Source organism: Diabrotica undecimpunctata, chromosome 8 (genome assembly GCF_040954645.1).
Source record: "Diabrotica undecimpunctata isolate CICGRU chromosome 8, icDiaUnde3, whole genome shotgun sequence".
NCBI classification, from domain to species: Eukaryota; Metazoa; Arthropoda; class Insecta; order Coleoptera; family Chrysomelidae; genus Diabrotica; species Diabrotica undecimpunctata.
The window spans coordinates 63,584,030-63,597,701 of record NC_092810.1 but is presented as its reverse complement, the minus strand read 5'-3'; the positions used below and the strand labels follow the sequence as shown (position 1 = coordinate 63,597,701).

Genomic DNA, 13,672 nt, shown 5'->3' with positions numbered 1-13,672 from the left:
TTTCGTAACTAAAAAGTATAAAAAAATCCATGTGCAATGATGCAATGTTCTCAGGTATTCAGAAAGAGTTTTATTCTGCAAATAAATTCCAACCCGGTCAATATAAGTATTATTTAGGTATATGAATAGATGAAACTAGACAACGAAGAGGAAAAATTCTACAGACAAATACAAGAGTTGCAAAAATCTCTAAAAATTCAAGGATTATCAATGACTTCAATGCCAAAGTTGGTAGAGGTGAAGTTGATGATGTAGTCTGTGCTTTTGCACTTGGCGATAGAAACGAACGAGGGGAACAACTGCTTCCATTCTGTAGAGAGGAGAACATGGCCATAAAAAATACGTTTTATAAACTTCATCCTTACAGATATATACGTGAAGATCCCACTAAGATATTCTTCACGTGCCATACCAGAGTTATCCCACGTTGGCGATCACCATTGGGAAGGCTTCTCGATCTTCTTCCACATGGAATAATTGTCCTGCATTTGATATCTTAGTCCATTCACGAATGTTGTTTAACTAAGAAACCTGTTTTCTTCCTACACATCTACGGCCTTTTATTTTACCTTTAAGGATTTGTTGTAATATTGTCTATCGATTTCTCCTCTCCATATGTCCCAGATAAGAAATTTTCCGATGTTTCACAGTCTTTAGCAATTCGCTATCTTTGTTAAACCTTCTTAGTACTTCCTCATTAGTTTTTTTGCTGTTCAAGGTATCTTCAGCATCTTTCTATGAATCCACATTTACAATGCTTCAATTCTATTCATACTTGATAGTTTTAGTGTCCACAATTCTGCTCTTGTAGTTCTACAAAAGTACTTTTAGTAATTGCTATTATTCGTTTTATTTCTGTCTGGATGTAGTTGGTCCGTTATGTCAGTTCTCATTATATCCCATGTTATACCCATATTAATCAATAGGAGATATTAAAACACTATTAAACGGGTCGCCGCTTATCTAGGTACTGGCATAGACTCCGACAACAACCTTCTGATTCCTGGCTTTTAATTTAAACGAAACGAAAATATCGAAAAAATCAATAATAACGTTGAGATATAACATTAATAAATTGTGGGAACCAACGATTAGAGATATGCGCAAGTAACAATCCACGACAATTCGAATGTTCAGATGACATATGGAGCAACATAACACATAACACTCAAACAGCTTCCGATACTCTTCTATAACAAACAATAACAAAGAAAAATAAATTATGGATGGCCAATAAGATACTCTGCTAGGATAGAAGGATGGCCAAAATCCAATAGCAACATCAAAAGTATTCGGAACTAAACAGAACTTAGTAACAAAAATGCAAACAAGATATCGAAAACTGAATAATTTCCGGATGTCAAGATCGGAAAGCCTGCATGTCGAGAGCCTAGTCTGTATAAAAAACTTTCATAGAAAGATTAAAGAAATAGCTGATATCACAAAGAAAGCACCCACAACATAATGAAAATTGGATCCGATAGAGCTATGCAAGACATGGAAAAGATATGCTTAATTGTTATTTGAAGACTCGAGAGAGACTAGACAAATTGCCAACTGGGAAGAATTGTCTGACAAAGAAATTCTTGAATCTGAGGTTTAACAAGCTCTGAGAGCAATGAAGAATCGAAAGAGTCCGGGTCATAATAATGTGCTTGCCGAAGTTCTTAAAATCGTCAACCATAAACATCTAATGTATTAGTTTAAATCGACTTTTACAACTCTGAAAAAGGTACATCCGAAAGACTGTAGTGATTATAGACTTAAGTATAGTAACTCTTATGACATGCTGTAAAAGTTTTTCTTCGTTATATCTTTACTTACTCGGTAAGTATCGGTGGCGACTATCACGGTATTGTTGAACTCAGGGGACGGAGTGATGTTTCGTTGCGTTGTGCCGTTCGTCGGTTTCATGGTTTCGATAAGGCTTGCCTTTTGGATACCTGGCTAGCGTTCGTGTTTCGGGCATCAACTTACCTTTAGCCTTGAGTTTGACTAGGGCGGTACATCTGTCCAAATAATAACGCAGGTGTCCTAAGACCAGCTTAGCGAGGACAGAAACCACGCGTATAGCAAAAGAGCAAAAGTTGGCTTGATCTTGATGTTCAATATGAATAGGGACTGTAAAAGCACGCTCTATCGATTCTTTTGGGTTGAAGATTTTTCAGCAAGAGGTGTCAGAAAAGTTACTACAGGGATAACTGGCTTATGGCGGCCAAGCGTTCATGTCGGTTTTTGATCCTTCTCTGTTGGCTCTTCCTATCATTGCGAAGCAGAATTCGCCAAGCGTTTGATTGTTCACTCATAGAGAAGCAACGTGAGCTAGGTTTAGACCGTCGTGACATAAGTTAGGTTTACTTTTGTGAAGACTCATCATTGCGATAGTAATCTTGCTTAGTACGAGAGAAACCGTAGGTTTGGACATTTGGTTGACACAATACTCGAGCGGGTAATGGTGTGACGCTACTATCTGTGGATTATGTCTGAATGCCTCTAAGGCCATATCCTTTCTAGTCAAAGGTGGCAACGATATCTCTTCGGGTTCCGAAAAGGCCACGATTTTCGCACTAGTTTACGGTAGATCGATTCTTGCCAGTAGATCAGATCTTTAAATGGACGAACATAGATATTATAATCTTTTCGATGTTGGAAGTTGGAATTATCTGTAGGTGACTTATGTACCTGGCAGGATGTTGTACCTGGTAGAGCAGTTTCCACGCTGCGATCTATTGACACTCAGCCCTTCAGTTTCTTCAAAGAGAACAAGAGATTCAGAGGGGCTACGATAAATGCAAATATGTTTTTGTATGTTTTATAGATTATTAGAAAGCTTTTGTTAACGTTTAGCACGATATCCTATGAAATAGGAATAGACACAACATACATCAGAGTCATACAAGAATTATATCGAAATCAAACCGCAAAAATAAAAATCAAAAGAGATCTATCCACGGATACCTTTAATGTATGTAAAGTAGTACGTCAGGGCTGCATATTTTTAGCAGTACTTTTTATATATACGTGGAAAAGATACTCCAAATGACTCTCAAAGGAGAAAGTAGAGACGTTAAAATAAACGGAATTCTAATAAAAAATTTTACCACGAACCTTGGAGGGTCTGCACCATATGCTAGATAAGATTGACGCCACTGAAAAACATTTTGAGCTTAAGACTAAAGCTACTAAGACCAAATTGTGGCAATAGATCGAGAGCCAATAATCAATACTATCTTGACAGTCGATGAACGGGTGTCACGATTTAAATATCTGAGCACCACGGTCAATGAACAACGAGTTTGCGATGAAGAACATTTTTGTCAAACATAAAATTTCCTATTAGCTCAGTCTCCCACTTACCCTTAGACTATATGTTATAATTTATGGTGTCAAAGGACTTTTCATAATCCACAAATACTAAAGCTAGTGGTTTATTAAACTCAGTATATTTTTCTATAAGATATTTTATTACCAATAAGTGATCGTTTGTTCCGTTGTCTTTTCTAAAACCCGCCTGTTATATGGACTGAAGCAGGATAATTTCTGCGTTATGGCACTGACTTGGTATTACTGCTTCTTGCAGGCATCTAGTGAATAGTTTGGCAAGCATCTGCCATAATTTTTTTCAGCCACTTTCAAGGCATCTGCCACTATTTCGTCGACTCCGGGGGACGTATTGTTTTTCATTTCTTGACACAATAAATTAACAAAAAATGTTAGAGGTCTTGACAGAATGCTGAATTAACTATCGGTATATAAATATAATTAAAGATACATACCAAAACAAAACAGCTAGTGTTAGAGTGGGTGATCCCAAACTCAGAAATTCGCGATACAACCTGGAGTACGTCAGCGGGACACCATATCACTGAAACTGTTCACTATGCTTTTGGAATATATATGTAAAAGGGCAAGACTGACCGACAAGGGCATAAACATAAACGGAGAAAAACTTAGCAACCTGAGGTTTGCAGATGGTATTGTGCTAATAGCTGAATCAGCTCTACCTCTTCTCACTATAAGGGGGATTGAAAATAAATATAGGTATCTAAAACCCAGATGATGACAAATCTTGTAGTCAGCGAAGATATATGCGTAGAAACGAGATCAATGGACCAGGTAATGGCCTATAAATACCTAGGTCCCGAGGTTCGCATAGAAAAAGATAACCAAACAGTTAAGCTTCTTTGTCGTATGTCGTATATGTCTTAAAAGAAAAACCTTTAATTAGGCTGTTTTGCCAGTGTTGACGTATGAAGCGGAAACGTTGACCATGACAAGGAGAACAGTGCAAAAGATCCGTGTGGCTAAAAGGGCGATGGAGCGTTCAGAGTTGGGCGTTTCACTGCGCGGCAAGGTCCCAAACTGCAAGCTACGATGAAGATCTGGACTAGCTGATGCTGTAGAGAGAATAGTAACACTGAAGTAGAACTGGGCATGCAGTGGCTATGATGGCAGATAACAGATGAACAAAGCGGATTAACACATAATGCCTACTGAAGGAGAGGTCGTCCACTAACATGTTGGACTGACAATCTCAAACATTGCCATAGGAATTGGATGCAACAGGCACAAGATCAAAATAGATTTTCCATCTATGAAATGATATGAAAAGGATTTATGTCCAGCATAGGACAAATGAAGATTTAATGATAATATTATGCTGTGAAGTGCTGCACGTGGCCTATTTTACCTTCAGCAGCGCAGACGTGGTCTCTTAAGGTTAGATCACTGAATCACATTGAAGCATTTGATATGTGGACTTTATGGAGACTCTTACGAGTGCCATGGACCGCACATGCCACTACTGAAGCAATTTTAAAAGCCACAGGTTGAGAACGAGAAATTCTTAACATAGTTAAGGAAACATTTCCTACCTATCCTTAGGGGAAGGACGAAAACAACACTCATGGCTAAGAAACGTAAGGGATTGGTGTAATATGAGAGACGTAATCGCAATATTCCCCCACTGCACAATGAAACAAGCGAGAATGGAGAGTTTTTGATAAATTTTGCCACCAATAAAAATATGGTTATAAGTTCCACATGCTTCCCACATAAGGACATACACAAAATGACATGGATGTCACCAGATGGAAACAAAACCAATCAAATCGACCACGTGCTGATAAACAAAAGAGCAGCCAGTAGTATCTCAGATATGAGAACACGACGAGGAGCATGCTGTGGATCAGAGCATCTTTTACTTCAAACCAAATTTAGATGCAGAGTTAACAAACATAGAAACGAAAGACAACGAAGAACAAACAAACTGGACCTGGAAAAACTGAAGATTCAGGAATGTAAAGAGAAGTTCGAAGAAGAAGTCGCAAATGAGTTAAGGATGCTAGAACTGCACTCCATAGAGGGCAAATGGAATAATATCAAAACTGCAGAACCGACAGTAGCAGCGTCCACCCTGGGAACCAAGAAAAATGCGATAAGATGAGCATGGTTTGATGACGAGTGCAGACAAACAATAGAGGAAAGAAATGAAGCAAACAAAATGTATATAACAAGAAAAACACGGGAAAGACGAACATCATTTGAAGTCGCAAGACGGAAAGCAGACAAGATATGTAGAAATAAAGAGCCTATGAAAATGGACAAATAGAAAAAATGGAGGAAAATTTCAAAAACAACGAAATTAGAGGGGCTTACGAATACCTAAAAAAGATAAAAAGTCGATATAAACCTCAAACAAGTCTATGTAAAGATGAAAGTGGGCAAATAATCAGTAACCAACAGAAAGTCACAGAAACCTGGAACTATTATTTTCAGACCCTACTTGGTACACAAGTAGACATGGAGGATGAAATGGGTAAGAACTACATAGAAGAGAATGAAGTAGGGAATGGAGTAGAAGCTCCAACCATAGAGGAAGTTCTCGAAGCTATTAAGGCCCAGAAAAACAATAAATCCCCGGGAGTTGAAATACCACCGAAATACCAGCAGAATTGTATAAGGTAGGTGGCGACCACCTAGCAAGTCACATCCACGCGCTCATCAAAGATATATGGCAAGAAGAGAAAATACCCTACTGAAAGAAAAGTACAGTATGCCCGATCTGTAAGAAAGGAGACAAACTCCAGTGCAAAAACTACCGTGGAATTTTTCTACTATGTACAGCAGAAAATATTATTGAAGAGTATCAGACGGGCTTCCGACGGGGAAGATCGACACTGGATCAAATATTTACAGTCAAACAGATCTTGGGTAAATCATGGGAACATGACATTGATGTTCACAACGCGTTTGTAGATTTCAAACAGACATACGACTCAGTCAAAAGGAACAAACTCTACAATATATTGACTGAATTGGTAATACCACACAAGCTAATTAGACTCATTAAAGCCACATTGGATGAAATTCAGACATGGGTACGAATACAAAACCACAGAACAGACTTTTTCAAAATTTCGCAGGGATTAACGCAGGAATATGGGCTGGCCCCAACTTTGTTTAACCTGGCACTGGAGTATGCGGTTAGGCAAATGCAAACTGGACCTACTGAGGAAACCTACTGACCAATCGAACGGTTCAACTGGCCGCTTATGCCGATGATATTAATAATATGAGTAGAACATCAACAGGAGCACAGGAAACATACGCAGAGTTAAAAACGCAAACAAAAGTGCTAGGTCTGGAAATTAACACAGAAAAAACAAAAATAATGACACAGACGAAGAAATATAGTGCCACAAAATATTATACATGAAGTTACAAAATATTATATATGAAACGGTAGGAAAGTTTACATACCTGAGAGTAGAAATATATGCCGACGGATCAGAAGATGGAGAAATACGGAAGAGAATAACGCAGGAAAACAGAGCTTATTTTGTCCTCTCCCATATAAAATGGTCTAAAACGGTCTAAAAATGTCCACCGAAATACAAAGATGAGAATCTAAAACCTTAATTCGACCAATAACATGCTATGGCAGTGAAGCATGGGTCCTGAAAGAAACATCTAAAAGCAAACTCGATACATTCGAAAGGAAATTACTGAGGAGAATACTAGGACCTATGAGGGAAAACTGAATTTTCAGAAGTCGATACAACAACGAGCTTTATCAACTTTATAAAGAAGCACCACTCTCAGACTTCATTAGAATACAAAGATTGCAATGGGCCGGACATGTGATAAAAATGGGAGAGGGTAGCCTACCAAAAAGAGCACTGAATGCTAGAATGCAGGGAAAGAGACCGCTTGGAAAGCCAAGAAAGCGCTGAGAAGACACAGTAAAAACCAACGCACGAGTCCTTTTAGAAGTCCGTGCATGGAGAAGATCAGCAACAGACAAGCAAGGGTGGAAGCAAAAAATAAAGAAGGCCAAGGCTCAATTTGGACTATAGAACTGGCTCTATAGAAGAACCGTAGAAGAAGAAGAACTGGTTTGAAGAGTGCAGTCTATTGCCAACGTGCGGCCAAGCACATTGAACACGAAGAAGAAAAAGGACTTTATGAAAGAAATAATATTAATCCAGATTCTTGTTTATATATTAAAATTAGGATACTCCTTTTATGACCAATTTCATTGATTAGGATAGCTCTTTCCATATTAAGATAGATTTTAGAATTTTTAGAAACCTGTATGGCCATTACAAGGACGTGTCGCTACATTTTATTGACGTAAACTAAACATATTTGCACTTTGGTTAAGATACTTACTCATATTTCTATGTGTCTCGTTTATACGACTAATTTGAATAGGAATTAACGACAACTTCGTTGTCTCGCACTAGTGATGCTAGGAAATTATCGTATACTGATTGTCCAATCTTAATATTACCTTGGGACCAGCCATGAGCATGGCGTATTTTTATACTAGTTTCTTATTCTTAAAACTTGCGACTTTTATTTTTAGAACATTATTATGCGACCTCATGAATATATTAAGACAAAAATGTTCGGCTTAAAGAAATCCTATTTGTATATCGTTTCAGTTAAAAATTTACAGATAGACAAAATGTTTACTGTTCTTCGTAAGCAGTTTTCCCATATTTATTGAAAAATTTCCATTTATTAGTTTCGTAGCAAATTGAAGTATGTTCTATCCTTTGTTTTTATCATTTCAAATTTTAATATCATTTTTATATTTATTTTAGTTAGCATATATGTTTTTTAAATCTTTTATTTTTTTTAGGTTTCAGCCAAATTGTTGTGTAAATTGGTATAAAGAAATAAACTTTTGATATGGAACAAAATGAAAAAGATGATGCCGGATGCCACCAATATCTACGGGCTGCGAAAATTAATTAAACAAAAAACTCGCAAATTAAAAAAGAAACGGTAAATCAAAGATTCACATATAGCCACTTTAGCTTTGATGCTGTAAAAAGTTTCATTCACTGCACCTTTCATTGTTCATTAGTTTGTTTTAAAAATGAATTTTCAAAAGCTTTATAAGTGGTGTTAAGGAAAAACCTGAGCATATCAGACAATTAATAATAAAAAAATATGCAGAATCACGAAATATTTTATAACCAAAACGCAAAGAAAGATGTGGTGGTATTGATTATAAAAAAAGACACTAAATTTAATTTGTTGTTATATTAAAACGTCTTTAAACCTGATGAGAAAACAGATCATTAAAACCATTCTTCATAATGAACGTATAATAACAGTTTGCTTAACTAATTTAGATCTACCTATTGCTTGTTCTGGTTGCTTTGGTAGTAATGCACACGAAATCAACTTATATAAAAATTTCTTAATTACTATTATATATTTGCAGCACACTATTTTTATAGTAAAATCATCTCTACACGACAAGAATTTGTTCCTATTCTGAAGTATGTCTTAATATTGAAATAGTTTACAATTACACTCCCTAAAGTTTGTATTTAATTGTAAAATAATTACGCAGAGTAATAAATCAATCACATGTAATTTTATAGCAATGTTTATACTAGCTAACCCTTAGCCGGCGAACTTAGTACAGTGTTAGAATTAAATAATGCGTCAAAGTTCACTAACTAAAAATTAACAAAAAACCAAAAAAAAAATACTCAAAGTATCATATATAAAAAAAGTTGAATCAATGTACTGCTTTCTGATAAATAATTATTTTTTGCTGTACGTAAATATACAACGATGACGGCCTTCCGGCGCGTGAACGCGCCACGTATAATTGTCCATGCGCGAAACATGAAAATTGCAAGTTGATTCCGCAAACTTCCAACGATTAACTTTGCGATTTGTTTATCGTCATTGCAAAAGCCAAACGCATGGAAAATAGTAGACGCTTAAAATTAAATGGTAAGTCCGTTGGAATCATTGGTATACGCGGGATCAAGACATCCTCTTCTTTATATTTACGCTTGATGATCGTTGCCTTAATGACCAGTTTTTTCACAGTCAGTCTCGTTTCATTGCACAGTCGCGGTTAATTGCATAGTGAGAACTGATCTTACTTTTAATTATAAATGGTGAGGTGGGAGTCCATGCAATTGCAATAAATTCAAAAACTCTAGGATAGTTGACTATCTTGATTTATAATTTTGTCAACTGATTAGAACGAAAAAACTTTTTAGAAAGAAAATTATAAATGGTCGCATTAAGATCATCAACATCTGTATTTTTTGCCACAAATATTTCTCGTTTATTTTAACAAATTATGGTTATTGAACTATTGCTCTATGTCTGAAAAAACTCGCTGAATAAGTTCCTCTTTCGGGTCCGTAAGGTACACAACATAAATCTCTGGTTAATGTGATGAATCCGATCGAGATGTCATTAGCGACTTTACTATTTCCAATGTCTCACAACTGCTTCTAAAACACGATTGTACTTTGATCTGGTTGCAAAAATATCTGCATCTTAGTTGTCAATTGGAGCATCTATACGTATTGCCACAAATTGGATGATTTTAGGCATGTGTTTAGCCTAAAGCCATGTTCGTCCATAGCAGTTGATAGGGGACTAATGGGAAGAGTCTGACGAAAATCATCTGATAATAGAATCATGGCTTCACCAAAAATGTTTTGGTCGTCACGAATATCTTTTAAAGTTCTGTCCAGTGCCTCCAATTCCATCTTGTGGGCCATCGTACATTCGCCCCAAACGTTAAACTGAATACCTGTAAAATCATCGCTATTGTGTATTTTTGGCGATCTTGAAGGCTGGTGTTTCCTTTATTTATATAATTAAGGCCAACTTTAAGGCAGAATGTGCAGTTTGCCACTTTCTAATAAAGTTACAACTATTCCAGATGAAGCCAACGGTAGGGCTTCTTGATTTTGCGATCTGATTCTCGTCAATAATAGTCCAGATAATAACGTTCGTTATTATCTGGATACTTATAGATGCGTCCTGTAATATATGAAGAAAATACATTTTGGATGTCCTTGAATCAGTATTAATTGTTTACGACGCTGAAGCGATTTCGATGATGCATTCCATGTGAAATAGCCTTGCATATTAGCATATAACAAAGTGCGAACAAAAACATATGCTTGACAAACTGGAAAGAAACTTGTTAATGTAGTCAAAGGTGGACACGCCGCTTTGTCTACCGCATTCTTTTAATTGAAGTACACTCGTCGATTTTCTAGATAAACTGCCAAATGACTTACTTTAGGGTGCCTTTCATAAGTCGCAAATGAAAAGATGCTCCAAATTGCTTGGTTGCTGCTTACATAGTCACTCATCTGATACTGAGACACTTCGTCATTTGCATTAGTTACAGCGAAGATGGCCATATCGCTACTTTTGTTTATAACTTATTTACATATGTACTTTATAGACTTAACGTAATTACAATAGTCCATATTGATTGAGCCCCAAAAGCTTTGGATAATATTGGTGAGTATGGCACAATCCAACGATTGTCTATATCAAAATCTTCGCCTTTTATCACAACTACCTATCGCCCATTGCCCGCAACTGGAACACTTCTATCGCTTGGACCATCGACCATACAGGGTGAGTGGTTCTTAAAAACTCCGCAAGTTAAGTATCATGTATTTGCTCACTACTGCATGCAATTTTTGGTTTAATAGTTTCATCGAGAATTTTAGCTGAAATTATGGAATCAATTTAATCTGGCCTAAAACTAGCCAACTAACCAAACTAGTCTGTGTGCATCTGTATTGCCCACACAATAATTCTTTTTAAGAATTAATGATCTAATTCCAGTAAGTAATTTTAGCGAGTTTATGCTTGTATCTGTAATTGTTCAGATTTTGGTAAATTATTTCTAAAATAAATTTAATGTTCTTTAAAAACTATTATGCCTTGAAAGTGGGGATGAAATTGTCCTGTGCAATATGCGCAGCGCCAAATGACGTTATTTGAAAAAAATAATTATATTTTTTAATGTTATCGAAGAGGTGTTTAGAATCATTTTCCATCCCCTAAACTAATAATTGTAATGGATCAGGTAATGGTATCACTTGTTGACAACTTTACCTTTCCACCAGGACAACCTAATCCGATAGATTCACCACTGTATTTTAACGCCTTACAATATTGACAAATAATTGTCATTTCCCCAATCTTTACACCAATACCACCAATTATCGGTACCATAATTATTTTCGGCTCGTAGTGGAATGCAGCTCGTTCCAGGATCACAGGGGTACCTTTTCTGCTTCATCGTTGAATTACATTGTGTAGTGCTCGCTATTATTGTGTTCGATGTTCACAAACTCGTTCCATTCTAAGCGTATCTACTTTATTTTATGTCACTCTAGAACTCAAATCTGACATGCATCATTTCTGGGTCTCGTTGCTCATCAGTGCGGTTAACACGTGACGTAGCTCGTCGCACATTTGCTTAATTTCTACGGCCCAAGTTAGGCAGTCTTCTCCTTGGCACTGTAAATTTAAAAAATTCTTGAGCATACTAAACTATTTCACTAATTACACTACAAAAATGGTAAATCACAATACTTTTATAAGTCACGAAAGAAATTAATAATATTTGTTTACTGTCAAATATTAATTATGCGTTCAGAAATTTTATTAGAAAGATATATCAATCTACAAAAAAAAAACTATGTCTAGATAATAAACTAAAATAAAAGAGTAAATGACAGACCAAAGAATTTAATTGCCATACCTACTACAGGTCTTCAATAGGAATACTTCATAGTCTAAGCTATCTTTCTTGTTTAATATTTAAAATTTCTGAATGTACCCTATTTGGCAGGTACCATATGTTTGTATGGGAAAATAAAATTTTTATTTTACTATTTTTCTTACAATTTCATTGTATTTGCTCCAGTTGTAGTAAGATTAAGAAACGTCATTAGGTAAATTATAGGGCATGTTAAATGTAGATGTGGAAGATATACCTGGTGACCTATTTCATTTGAATTTGATTGATTGTTTAATGATTTGTAAGATTTCAAATATTCAAAGATAAAAAGTTTTAATGAGTTTAAAAAATAAAAGAAAAAGAAAAGAAAAAGAAATAGAACATAAATTAGAGGACGTACAAAGTGAATTCAGGAAAGGACACAACACAGAAGACCATATATTCACCATGCAACAAGTAATAGAAAAAGCCTTAAAGAAAAATAGAAAAATATATCTTACCTTTATAGACATGGAAAAAGCATTCGACTCAGTCAAAAGAAAAGATATATGGGAAAGCCTAAAGAAGAAGCAAGTAAGTGAAGAATTGATTAAAGCAACAAAGAGTATAACATGAAAACAACAAATACAGTAAGAATGTTAAATATACAGTCAGAACCATTTGAAACAACTCAAGGAGTTAGACAAGGGGGAAGTCTTAGCCCAATGCTATTCATAAATGTAATAGATGAGATAGTGAAAGAATGTAAGAAAACATTCAAGAAATACTGCATCGGTTGGAACAGAATGCAAATGATAAACGCTGAGATGTGTATATTTGCAGACGACATAGTATTAATTGCGGAAACTGCCGAAAAACTGAAGTACAACTTAGAAAAATGGAACCTAGAAGCAAGCAAATACAACTTAAACGTCAACTGCATATAATTATGAAAGTCAATATTACATTAAAGATTCCTTTGAGATGGTAAATAAATATAATGGCTACATACTACCATCAAATTATGTCCTCGTTAGCCTTGACGTTGTATCCTTATTCAGCAATGTTCATCTAGGAATATGTTTGACATCAATAGAGATCAACTGGGACCGTATTAGAGGTTGTTGTTCCATGTCTTACGACAGATTCATCAGCATCGTCGAATTTCTCTTTAACAACACTTACTTCTCATTTAATGATAAATTCTATCAACAAACTTTCGGTACCCCTATGGGAGCTAAGATTTCTCCTATCATTGCAACTTACGTTATGGATTATGTATTAGACTCAGTCATTCCTTTACTATCCTTTAATATTCCATTTATTAAAAAATATGTTGATGATATCATTTTGGCTATACCCAACGACAAGGTAGATGAACTATTAGATACTTTTAATGGTTATGACCCCTACATCCAGTTCACTATAGAGAGGGAAGATGGTAATTGGTCCGTCCCCTTTCTCGACATAAGGATGATCAGGGAAAACAACAACATTAAAATAGATTGGTATCAAAAACCGACCCATTCTGGTAGATACCTCAACTACAACTCATACTATAATAATTCTACCAAAGTCAACTTAATCAAACAAATGAAAAATAGAGTAACAAAACTATCAGATCCTACATTTCATACAAAAAACCTA

The 13,672-nt window shown here is 35.7% G+C and overlaps 1 protein-coding gene across 3 annotated transcripts in view; it reads left to right on the top strand.

Moving 5' to 3' along the window:
• Positions 1-13,672, top strand: part of LOC140447633 (uncharacterized) — a 453,196-nt gene that overhangs the window by 358,601 nt on the left and 80,923 nt on the right. Inside the window, exons 1-2 of one of the 3 annotated variants that reach the window (XM_072540394.1) lie at positions 7,976-8,049; positions 8,150-8,295. The exons of the other annotated variants lie outside the window; for them this stretch is intronic. The gene's annotated coding sequence lies outside the window, so the exon portion shown is untranslated. Of the gene's footprint in view, positions 1-7,975; positions 8,050-8,149; positions 8,296-13,672 lie in introns of those variants that run through there. 3 annotated transcript variants of the gene reach the window in all.